Source organism: Schistocerca piceifrons, chromosome X, assembly GCF_021461385.2.
Source record: "Schistocerca piceifrons isolate TAMUIC-IGC-003096 chromosome X, iqSchPice1.1, whole genome shotgun sequence".
NCBI lineage: Eukaryota > Metazoa > Arthropoda > Insecta > Orthoptera > Acrididae > Schistocerca > Schistocerca piceifrons.
The window spans coordinates 321794189-321806197 of record NC_060149.1 but is presented as its reverse complement, the minus strand read 5'-3'; the positions used below and the strand labels follow the sequence as shown (position 1 = coordinate 321806197).

Here is a 12009-nt window from a genome sequence, read left to right as displayed (position 1 = left end):
CTCTGTACGCAACTTCCTATGTCGCTCTTCTCAGTAGTTTTTGACGTTCGTTAATAAGAGTATAAATGTTGCTAATGCAAGCAGCTGAGTCGACTTATTTTTAATTATTTTCTGAATACTTCAATACTTCAAGTTTCTTCCATCACTACAAATAATAACCAGTCAGTGAGGTTTAGTGGACATATTACCTCAGTGGTATATACAGGGTGTTTCAAAAATGACCGGTATATTTGAAACGGCAATAAAAACTAAACGAGCAGCGATAGAAATACACCGTTTGTTGCAATATGCTTGGGACAACAGTACATTTTCAGGCAGACAAACTTTCGAAATTACAGTAGTTACAATTTTCAACAACAGATGGCGCTGCGGTCTGGGAAACTCTATAGTACGATATTTTCCACATATCCACCATGCGTAGCAATAATATGGCGTAGTCTCTGAATGAAATTACCCGAAACCTTTGACAACGTGTCTGGCGGAATGGCTTCACATGCAGATGAGATGTACTGCTTCAGCTGTTCAATTGTTTTTGGATTCTGGCGGTACACCTGGTCTTTCAGGTGTCCCCACAGAGAGAGGTCACAGGAGTTCATGTCTGGCGAATAGGGAGGCCAATCCACGCCGCCTCCTGTATGATTCGGATAGCCCAAAGGAATCACACGATTATCGAAATATTCATTCAGGAAATTAAAGACGTCGGCCGTGCGATGTGGCCGGGCACCATCTTGCATAAACCACGAGGTGTTCGCAGTGTCGTCTAAGGCAGTTTGTACCGCCACAAATTCACGAAGAATGTCCAGATAGCGTGATGCAGTAATCGTTTCGGATCTGAAAAATGGGCCAATGATTCCTTTGGAAGAAATGGCGGCCCAGATCACTACTTTTTGAGGATGCAGGGACGATGGGACTGCAATATGGGCTTTTCGGTTCCCCATATGCGCCAGTTCTGTTTATTGACGAAGCCGTCCAGGTAAAAATAAGCTTCGTCAGTAAACCAAATGCTGCCCACATGCATATCGCCGTCATCAATCCTGTGCACTATATCGTTAGCCAATGTCTCTCGTGCAGCAATGGTAGCGGCGCTGAGGGGTTGCCGCGTTTGAATTTTGTATGGATAGAGGTGTAAACTCTGGTGCACGAGACGATACGTGGACGTTGGCGTCATTTGCACCGCAGCTGCAACACGGCGAACGGAAACCGGAGGCCGCTGTTGGATCACCTGCTGCACTAGCTGCGCGTTGCCCTCTGTGTTTGCCGTACGCGGTCGCCCTACCTTTCCACCACGTTCATCCGTCACGTTCCCAGTCCGTTGAAATTTTTCAAAGAGATCCTTTATTGCATCGCTTTTCGGTCCTTTGGTTACATTAAACCTCCGTTGAAAACTTCGTCTTGTTGCAATAACACTGTGTTCTAGGCAGTGGAATTCCAACACCAGAAAAATCCTCTGTTGTAAGGAATAAACCATGTTGTCTACAGCACACTTGCACGTTGTGAACAGCACACGCTTACAACAGAAAGACGACGTACAGAATGGCGCACCCACAGACTGCGTTGTCTTCTATATCTTTCACATCACTTGCAGCGCCATCTGTTGTTGAAAATTGTAACTACTGTAATTTCGAAAGTTTGTCCGCCTGAAAATGAACTGTTGTCCCAAGCATATTGCAACAAACGGTGTATTTCTATCGCTGCTCGTTTAGTTTTTATTGCCGTTTCAAATATACCGGTCATTTTTGAAACACCCTGTAGCAGCATGAAGAAGGAATACGTCCAGTTTACGGTCAGTGAAGCCCCGCGTAAAGTTGTAGAAAATCACTGATAAAAGGAATGAAATTCTTGATGAAACAGTTTTCATTATAACTTTGTTTGTTGGCAACTAATGCTTGTTCAAACTACTTTCTCTAACTGAAGACGTGGCTTGTATCTAATGCACATATCGTTGAATAGCAATTTCAGAAGAAATATATGCTAGGTAGTGTACAATTAACGAGAAAATTGTTAAAAAAATGAACAACCACTATTGAATCTGTACTCCTAGGTTAGGAAACAAACTACTCAGTTCTTCAAAATGTTGTACAGCATTTTAAAGTCCTAAGCACATACCTTGTCGGGCTGTGCAGATATACGCGACATTATTTTGAATATATACTTTATCACAGGATATCAGCTTGAAGCTGCGTTCTCGTCAGATTCATATCTATAGCTGTCGATACTATATACCTGTTTCAGTTTTATGCAAGCTCACCGGAACTGCGCAACGAACACCTAGCAGTTGTACTTCTACAACCACAAAACATTCGAAACATGTTCTTATGAAATTTTCAACATGCTCCAGTCGGTGTGAAACGCCCTGTGTAGGACGAGGGTGCTGTGTCCCTTCTCAGCTCTTGAGGAGGTGAGGACGAGTGGGTCAGCGAAGTTTATGCGATCTCGCGCACAGCTGCGCGCGGTTCCTGCTCTCGTGTCGGCCACAGAGGCGCGTAATTTCCGCGGAGATAAGCAGCTGAATGGCTGGCATTGTGGTCGCTATCTACTGCCGCCGTCAGTACGTCACACCACCGGAGGCGCAAACAAAGCAGCTCATTCGGTGTCGTACGCTACTCCCTTCGCCAGGTGCGAATATTTCTTCTTCGAATCGCTGCCCGTCGATTATCTCAACTCCATGGCTATTCCATGTGAACTAGATACCACCATGGTCCAGTCTCTCCATTCCACAACTGCACTGGGTTTCGGTGCCCTTTCTTTAATGTAACATTCACTGCATGTTTCATTACGACCGTGTGTCCAGTATTGCGCAGGCACCAATACGGCGGAGACAAGCTCCCTCGAACTTTGGCAACTAGCGTATTGAATTTATTCGAACTAGAAGAGTCAGGAGCTGTCTTGAGAAAAAGTCCGAGAAAATGACTGTGCCATTTCCCACTCCAAATTTGTGAGCACAAATTCAGACAGAAACCCTGAATAGTAACAATAGTACATCGACTGGCAAGTTCAGATATAATGGTTCCTGTCAACAAAAACCGGTTGTAAAACTGTAACAGACACACTAGCGGAGTGCACTATTTCATTTTTCTGCAAGAAATAACAGCATGATCTTTCTTTGGTTGTTAGTATTTTGAAAACAGATTGCAGTATATTGTTCATATACCTGTTAGAAGTTTTCGTTTGGTAGAAAAAGTGGAAAAAGACAGATCCAAAACTTGGTGTTGAAATAATTGCATACCACAGTCCTGTATTCATATCACGCAAAGGCTTGTGATGAAACTATCAAGGGGCTCCAGCGTCGAATGTTGTGCAAGTTCATGCACCTCGATTAATGCAGCCATGCTTCGTTAGAGAAAACAGCTCTTCAGGATCACCCCCTCAAACACGCACAGACTGCAATATCCAGTCGCAGTACCAACGACGAGGAGCAGTATCTCAACTGGTCAAGGTGCACTACCGTCATTTTGTAAGGTTGCAGGTTTTGTTCACAACCCTGTGAGCAGAAACTATTAAATCACCAGGCTGAAGTGCAAAAATGATAAACGATTTTCTCGTGCTTTTTTCCATCGCCGCTCCTAACTTGTCTAGTATATTTCCGGCTAAAGCCGCTACTCCAACTGCCACAGTCCGAGAAACGGCCGTAGTGAATACAACCATCGGTGTCTGCTTTCCCTGTATTGGTTACCGCGGAACGGCTGGCACAAGGCTTTAGCCTTACTTGGAACACTACGTTCTATCACAGGTTTACAAAAGGTAAGGAAGTCAAGAAAACAGTTGTTGTTGTTGTTGTTGTTGTTGTTGTGGTCTTCAGTCCTGAGAGTGGTTTGATGCAGCTCTCCATGCTACTCTATCCTGCGCAAGCTTTTTCATCTCCCAGTACCTACTGCAACCTACATCCTTCTGAATCTGCTTAGTGTATTCATCTCTTGGTCTCCCTCTACGATTTTTACCCTCCACGCTGCCCTCCAATACAGTGATGAATAAAAATGTATCTATAGGACGTAGGACACAGCACAACAACAATATACGAAAGCGCAGTAACAAACCAAAAAAAAATTCTGACTTACACCATGTGTGACGTGTAAAAAATTCACGGACGGAAAAAATCGCAACAGCAAGGAGTTGAGCGACATGAACGAAAGTTGGTAGGTGTGTTTCTACATCTGAAAGATGGTGTCTATTCAAAATTCGCCCCACTCACGTAAATGTGCTACTAGTTACGCCACTATGAGGATGCAAATAACGTTTGATTTAAATACATGCTGCAACGGTTGTGAGAGTTCGTTACCTTTGAGATTGGACGTGGTGAGTTGATGCTAGTCAAGAATGCCTTTAAGGTAACAAAGACGCCAATATCAACACGTCACTGAGATTGAACGAGGTCGGATAACAGGGCTACGAGAATCTGGATGTTCGTTCTACGACTGTGCAGAAAGACCTGGCAAGAATGTAGCCACTGCACATGGTTGCTGGTAGTGGTGGTCACGAGAATGTTCGGTCCCAAGAAGATCGAGCTCCGCACGGCTACGTGGCACTACGGAGAAGGACGACTGTAGTGCCCGGCGTATGAATCTGATGCATCGTACCTCATCTGCAGCAGCAATTTGAGAAGCAGTTAGCACCGCAGTGATACCACGAACTGTTGCAAATCGGTTATTTCAAGGACAGCTCAGAACAAGACGCCCTTTAGCATGCATTCCACTGACCCCAAACCACCACCAACTGCAGCTTCCGTGGTGTCAAGCGAGAGCTCATTGGAGGGCAGGGTGGAGGTTTTTGTGTTTCCTGATGAAAGTTGGTTCTGTCTCGGTGCCAGTGATGGCGATTCGTTGGTTAGAAGGAGACCAGTTGAGGACCTGAACTCGACCTGTCTGCAGCCTAGACGCACTGGATCTACAGCTGGAGCCATGGTCTACGGTGCGACTACGTATAACAGTAGGAGCACCGACGTGGTTATTCCACGCATCCTGACTGCAAAATTGTACATCAGTCTTGTGATTCCATCTGTTGTGCTATCATGCCTGGGGTGTTTTCCAATAGGATAACAGTCTCCCACATACCGCTGTTGTAACCCAACATGCTCTACAGAGTGTCAACATGTTGCCTTGGCCTGTTCGATCACCGGATTTGTCTCCAATCGGGCACATATGTTACATGATCGGATGACAATTGCAGCGTTATCTGCAAACAGCGTTATCAGTCTCTGTATTGACCTTTCAACAGGCATGGAACTCCATCCCACAGATTGACATCCGGCACCCTCACAACATAATAAATGCATGTTTACACGCTTGCATTCAACATACTGGCGGTTACACCTGTTTTTAATGTACCAGCATTTCACATTTGCAATGGATTATTCACACTTATATTAACCTGTGATCTTGCAGTGTTTATCACTTAAATATGTTACCTTGAATAATTTATTCCCACAATTCATTAGACTACATTAATTACTTTTTGCTAACGGCCTTGCCGCAGTGGTAACACCGGTTCCCGTCAGATCACCGAAGTTAAGCGCTGTCGGGCTGGGATAGCACTTGGATGGGTGACCATCCGGTCTGCCGAGTGCTGTTGGCAAGCGGGGTGCACTCAGCCCTTGTGAGGCAAACTGAGGAGCTACTTGATTGAGAAGTAGCGGCTCCGGTATTGGAAACTGACATACGGCCGGGAGAGCGGTGTGCTGACCACATGCCCCTCCATATCCGCATCCAGTGACGCCTATGGGCTGAGGATGACACGGCGGCCGGTCGGTACTTTTGGACCTTCATGGCCTGTTCGGAAGGGGGGTTAATTACTTTTTGTGTTGTGACTTTTTCCGTTACTGTGCATGTGCCAACTTGGTATACTACGAAACAGAGTGTGGTTATCCCGAGCAATAATGTAGCTCATCTATGATGGGTTATGCTGTTGATGAGGATGCTCTAGAATTGTGTATGAGATCAAACACAGTTGTTATGTCAAGGTACCATCGGAGCATTAATCTAATAGAGGAGGCTAAAGAAATAACTCATATTCCAAAGCAACACATATTATATTAAATTCAAATCAGGAGAGTAATGTGACTACTCTAGTCTCTGAAATCTTTGCTGAGTCCCATAGAGGATAACGCACAGGTGGCTCTACCAGCTTAGCCATTATTTGTCCGAATGTTATACAACGTTCCATTAGCATATGGACATACATTAATGCCTGCTACTTAGCTCAAGGAGGGCTATGCACATATGGACATGTGAGGACCCACACATAATTCTGACGATGTAAATTACGTGGATACTATTTTAAATCATAGGCAAGTACGTTACATGCTGCGTTGTTAGTCTTGGGTGTGTTTCAATAATAGCTGCAGGGGCTGTTTCCTGTTAAGGTCGGCAGCGACTTTCACTTGACGTACGAATGCGCGTATACTGACTGTGCTCGTGGCCATACCGTCTAGGTCGGCGGGCGATTAGGAGAGCCTTGCACTCCTATGGAGCACACGGCCGCAGGCACCTAATGACCAGTCTCCACACAAGGCAACGCAGAGCAATGGATAGCACCTGTGGTATAGGAAAGTCGGTCTGGAGATGTTTACAGTCTATTTGGTGTTTGGCAGTGCCTTCTGATAAACTATACAAAAAATATAAGGTAGGTGTGACTAGAAGAGTGAGTGAGTGCAGCGAGGTCCTAAAACCCCGAGGTCATCATAAGAGATTACAGGGTGGGATCGAGCGACTTTGTACATCAAGCAGGTCTACATGACAAGTAGCTTAAGAACAACTTTCTCTAGCGGACAATACGCCTCACACAAGTACACTTCGGCAAATGACGTCTCACTCTTCTGTGTCAGGGGTGCATTGGTAGTTAACAACTGTTTTCCCTCTGATGCACTCGCAGCTAGATATAATCGTTATTTCACTATTGGTTCGAAGTGTTCCATACTTCCGATTACAATTGAAGACAATCATCTTGCTCGGCTTGGAAGCTCATATTCACATTATATCAGTGTTTCGGAATTAAATTTGAGTTTTTAAATTTCACATTCTGCATAACGCAATTTATTTCTTTTCTTATTTACCTAAACATGTTTCGACGCCTACGAGTCGTCTGCTGTGGGTCTCTGTTCATTTCTGTAGTAATATTAAATAACGTTTATGGAATTTTTTTCTATGTTCATGTACATTTTTATTTTGTTTCGGTAGCTCATCTAAATTGTGTTTCGCAGAATGTGGAGTTTAAAACACAAATGTAATTCCTAAACACTGATATAACGTGAACAGCAACTTCCAAGCTCAGCAAGATGATTACCTTCGAGTGTTGTGCAATTATCTACATGTACGTCACACTCCGCAAGCCACCTCGAGGTGTGAGGCGAAGGGTACTTTCCGTACCACTAACTGAGCCCTCCAACTCAGTTCCAGCAAGTGGGAAGAACGACTATCGCTAAGCCTCTGTATTGGCTCTAATTTCCGAGAATTTTCTCCTCGAGGTTATTATGCGAGACGCATGTGAGACGAAGTAATATGTCATCCGACACTTCCTGGAAAAATGCTATCTTGGAATTTGAAGAGTGAATCTCTCTGTGACGCACAACGCCTCTCTTGTAACGTCTGCCAATGGAGTTTGTTGAGCGTCTCCATAACGCTCTAGCACCGGGTAGACGATCCCGTGACGAAACGCACCGCTCTTCGTTGGACCTTCTCCATCTCTTCTATCAGTCTTACATGGTAGCGATCCTAGAAACGTGAACAATGCGCAAGAGTTGGTCGAACGAGCCCCTTATAACCCACTTCCTTCGTGGATAAGTTACATTTCCTTAAGGTTCTTCCTATGAATCTGACTCTGTCATCTGCTTTTCCCACTGTTCATTTCATTTAAGGTCGCTCTGGATAGTTACTTCTCGAAGTTTTACTGTAGATACTGTTTCCAGCGATTTGTCATAAATAGTGTAGATGTACAGTAGTGAATAAAGTCTTGCCGGTGCATGATTTTGTGCACGAACTGACCTATCGATTATGTTCCATAAATGTTCGATGGGATTAACGTCGGGCGATCTGGGTGGCCATATCATTCATTCGAATGGTCCAGAGCGTTCTTCAAACCATTCGCGATAAATAGCGGCCCGGTGACATGGCACATTGACAGCCATAAAAATTGCATCGTTTTTTTTGGGAATATGAAGTCCATGAAAGGCTGCAAATGGTCTCCAAGCAGCCAAACATAACCATTTCCGGCCAATGATCGGTTCAGTTGAACCAGAGGACCCAGTCCATTCATGTAAACACAGTCCACATTATTATGGAGCCACCACCAGCTTGCACAGTGCCTTGTTGACAACCTTGGTTCATTGCTTCGTAGTGTGTGTGCCACACTCCAAGTCTACAATCAGCTCTTACCAAGTGAAATCAGAACTCATCTGATCAGGCCACCGTTTTCCAGTCGTCTAGGGTCATACCGACATGGTTACGAGCCCAGGAGAAACTCTTGAGGGCGATGTCGTACTGTTACGTCGGTCGTCTGCAGCCATAGCCCATTAACGCCAAACGCACTGCCCACGGATACGTTCGTCGTACGTCCCACATTTATTTCTGCGGTTATTTTACGCAGTGTTGCTTGTCTGTTACCACTGATAACTCTACGCAAACGCCGCTGCTCACAGTCGTTAAATGAAGACCTGAGGCCACAGTGTTGTCACTGGTGAGAGGTTATAACTGAAATTTGGTACTCTCGGCACACTGTTGACATTGTGGATCTCGGAGTATTGAATGACACCTGTTCACATGACACACCTGAGCGTAAATGGCAGCCCCGCCAATGCACTACCCCTTTATACCTTGTGAAAGCGATACTACAGCCATCTGTATATTTGTATATCACTATCGCGTGACTTGTCACGGCAGTGTATTTTATATACATGCACGTGACAGAGAGATAGAGAGAGAGAGAGAGAGAGAAAAACAGCGAGAGATCGGCGTGGGGGGGGGGGGGGGGAGTGGTTTCGGTGTTCCTTTAATAAGCAAGTCTTCCTTAGACAGTGCAATCCGTAGATGAACATCAATCTTGACTGACGAATTACGGAAGTAATTACAGTTCAGAAGTATAAATAACTTCATTTCTATATACCTACGCACTTACAATTTGACGTGATCGACGTCAAGGAATGTGGGTCGATCCAAAACAACATGACACCTTTCATACAAATATTTACCTCAACCAGAAAAGCTGAAATGTTGACAGAGGGGGTACAGTCGATACCTCCAGTGTAAAACGGCTAAACGAGAAGGTTGCATTAGAAATCATTGAAAGGTAACTTGTTTGGACTGTTTAATTGATTGAGAATGTTAGCAAAATTTACTATACTAACAACATTTATATTCCCAAACCAGACATAAATTATACTACACAAGCTATAGATTGAATACCTTAAACAACTAACAGGTGATCTAATACTCCACTGGGTGGCTCCTGGTTGACAAAGACAGTTTAACTAGGTGATCAGTGAGTCAAGTACTGTGGCCCTAAAAATGTGGATAATGCAAGCTGAACTGATCTGACGCTGATCAGACTTTGATTGATCAAATCTACTGGATTTTCTGTACATAGGTGCAGCTGAGAGCAAGTGGCGATTGACATCAGTACACCCTGACAATGCCGGAGTGGCAGTACGTTGCCCGGTTAATTCCGTGCGGCGACATGCCTTGCAGCTGGCGCGATGTGTGCGTCGGAGGAGGTGAGACTTGTAGGCGGAACCTGTGAATCGACCACGGCCACAAAATAAATGCAAAAATCTCATGGTCTAGCGATCAGGCAGACGGATCGCAATTTACTCTCTACCAGAGCCCTAAAATCACGGTAGATATTAGTGTGTGACATACCTGTTCCCTCGTCGTACCAAGGACCACTTTGGCTGACTTATATGACAGACTGCTAAAGGATACCAAACGTAAAGACTGGTAAACCAAACACGAATAAGTGTGCCCTCAGCAAACGAGTAATCCGAGGGGTTTGAAGTCACACTGTCGGTACAGTAAGAACTTTACCACAGGCTTCCCCTGTCTAAACTGCTCGGAAGTGAAGTCAGTCTCAGGACAGGTCCCAAGTACCAACCACTCCTGCCAGAGCTTTGACCAGCAGTCCATTACCAGACCAAAGTCCCACGCCCCCGTTCTTCACACCACTGCAAAAAAACTGTTTTCCCGCAAAGTGCATGAGTGATACCGCCTTCGCCAGCCGCTGTGACCGAGCGGTTCTAGGCGCTTCAGTCAGGAACTGAGCTGCTGCTATGGTCACAGGTTCGAAGCCTGCCTCAGGCATGGATGTGTGTGATGTCCTTAGGTTAGTTAGGTTTAAGTAGTTCTAAGTCAAGGGGACTGATGACCTCAGATGTTAAGTCCCAGCGTGCTTACAGCCAATTCAACCATTTGACACCTCCTTCACCCCATCTTGAGGCAATCACAAGGCTCTAGAGGCGCTAAATCTCCCCTCCCACATGACAGCATAAACTCATGTCCTACCAAGGCAAGACTTAAGAAACCGGCAAACCGCCAGTAACTGGCTTCTTTAAGTTTTCACAGGGGGAAGAGATGATTTTCTTCAAATTCATGTTGCTTCCCATGACAACAAGCCAACAGATACAATTTGAAAGATCTTTATCTAAATCGACTGTGCCTTGGAGCTCATTAGTACTAGCTATGAGGTGTAATAAAGATTCTATCTCTAAACGTTTCTCAGATGCCGGAGTTTTCTTATACAACAGAGGCGGTGGAGTGAAGTGATTCGTTCACTGGCCTACTTGCACTATTGGCGAACACAAAAAAAAGTCAATTTTTACTATGTGTGGCTCTGCACACAATGTCTGGTTTACGACTCCACTGGGCAGACACGTTCCTTTAGACCAGTGCTCCCGCCCAGGCTTCTGCTGGCGACACAGCAGGTTTGGCGGCATTGTTCTGCTGGAGCCCTGTCTAGATGAGGGGCTGCCCTGTCTGCCCTGTATGGCTGTGGGACTGTTCGGCAAGATTTACTAAGGGATGGGCTCACCAACAGTTGCTTCCAACTCCCAACAAGCTGTTTCTATGAGCAAAGATTCATATAAATATCTCATGCTTTTAGCACCCTATCAAGCTCCATTAATGTCTGCTCAGGTGCGTCAGGTTGTAATAAAATGTTTAATAATTTTCCATATGCGAAAAATAGGTGAGAGTATCTTGTCCTCTCTCATTATAACAGCAGATTTTCTGCTGCCATCTATAGCTCTTGTCAGAAACTGTCTAATATGCACTAGGATGTCTGTCCTACGACGCAGTTGGTGAGATTAACACATAACCCACCTATCATGGGACTGAACGCTCACTTTGTATTACTGTTATGGTGGAACTCGTTGCCATTGGACTCTGGAACAATCAAAGAGCATCATGTGGAGTCAACAATCGCATTGCATTTTCTGGCTGCGTAAGTGGTGTGTATGAGTGATGAATACACACCACTGAAAAACTGTTAAATTTCTGATTGCGTGTTCAGCGATAACGAGAGAAAGTGCCAAAAGATATACCGTAGCGGTGGCGCGGTTCCAGACTGAAGCGCCTAGAACCGCTCGGCCACTCCGGCCGGCCTGGAAGCAAGGCTTGAGAAAAACCAGGAGACGTTCATAGCATTTGTCGACATACAAAAAGCGTTCGAATATGTAATATGGTGAAAAATCTTCGGAATTCTCAGGTTAATAGCCCTAAGCTACAGGGACAGAGGGGTTAAATATAATACGTACAAGGACCAAGAGAGATAAGTAGGAATAGAGGACCCAATGCGAAATGCTCAGATTTGAAATGGGATTAGGCAGGGATATATTCTTTCGTGTCTACTGTTCATCGAAGGAGTATTGACGGAAATAAGAAAAAAGTTTCAGAAGACGGGGTTAAAACTCAGGGGGAAAGGATATCAGAGATAAGGTCCTCAGTGAAAGCGAGGAAGAATTGCAGGAGCTGTTGAATGGAGCGAACAGTCTAGTCAGTACACACTATTAATTCAGAGTAAACCGAAGAAAGA

The 12009-nt window shown here is 44.9% G+C and overlaps 1 pseudogene; it reads left to right on the top strand.

Moving 5' to 3' along the window:
• Positions 1-5450: 5450 nt before the first annotated feature.
• LOC124723425 lies at positions 5451-5568 on the top strand (annotated as a pseudogene).
• The last annotated feature ends 6441 nt before the right edge of the window (positions 5569-12009 follow it).